Genomic DNA, 1,308 nt, shown 5'->3' with positions numbered 1-1,308 from the left:
CCCGTTGGGCGCGCGGGGGCCCGTTGGGCGCGCGGGGGACGGTTGGGCTCGCGGGGGACGGTTGGGCGCGCGGAGCCGATCGCTCGATCCCCGCGGAGCCGATCGCTCGATCCCCGCGGAGCCGATCCGCGGTGCCGATCCCCACGGAACCCATCGATCCCTGCGCTGCCGTTGCCCACTGAGCGGGTCCGCCCGCGCCGGGCGGTGGCCGGCGCGCTCTCGGCGGGCGCTGCTCGCGCTCCAGGCAGCTTGGGGCTGCGGTTCCTTCCGCAGGTAAAGGCGCTGTGGGACGTTCCCTGTTCCGATCACCGAAAGTTTCTGTTGTCAGCAAATTGCCAAATCCTACCGAAACCCTCGGTCGTGTATCCCGCTGATCCTGGGCCAGCCGCTGACCGTGGCACCTCGGCTACGCTCTTGCCCCCGCTTCTCACCCTACCACAGCTTCAGGGACGAGATCACCGTTTTTAAAGTTATTTACAAAATGGGATAAACGCATTGCTTGCTACTACAAGTAGTGCTATAGGAGAGGAGATTCGCTAAAGTACAGTTTTTTTGCCTGGAGGCTCCAAGCTACAGCAGTGCAGGAGAGGTAGCATCCACGCTACCTTCCGCCGGGAACGTGCTTCTCCCTGTGCTACACCCGCTGTCTATTGTGACAGAGCACAAGCATGCCTTACATCAGCGTTTATCTGTCAGTATTTGACAGGCAAAAAACTTCAAGAAGTTAAAGTACAGTATTTTCCATGAATGTGAACAATTATGCAAAATGATGTTTGTTTTACTGCTGTAAGTACTAATTTACCAATGAGAATACAGGCTAGGTCAATAGCAACGTGAAGATCTGTTTAAAATACAAGCTAGTACATGGAGGAAATTATTTTCATGTGTACATGCAATTAAGTAATTTGAAAAACAAAGTTCACCTATATAATTCTAACATCTAAAATATTTGCTATATGAATTCACCTTAACATGTAATCACTTACAAATTCTGGACAACATAATAAAATTTTGCCAATTAACAACATCCTAGACAAGCAAAGATCAAAGTATGGATGCAGAAATATATGAATTATCAATATGGAATAAAAATACGTTCATTGATCACCAAGAGACTACAGTAGTCTTCTGGAAATAAGATGTTTTTAATCCAACCATTCCAAATTCTAGACTGCTACTGATACATTGTTTTATAGTTTGTGAAGTTCCACAATTAAGAGGTGCCTGGGCTCACATTATTTAGTAAAAGTGGTAAGTACTTCAGTTTTCAGCGCTGTTCTGCACATGCTGCATATCAGCAGTGAGAGT

Source organism: Parus major, chromosome 7 (genome assembly GCF_001522545.3).
Source record: "Parus major isolate Abel chromosome 7, Parus_major1.1, whole genome shotgun sequence".
Lineage (NCBI taxonomy): Eukaryota > Metazoa > Chordata > Aves > Passeriformes > Paridae > Parus > Parus major.
Note: the sequence above shows the minus strand (reverse complement) of the source record.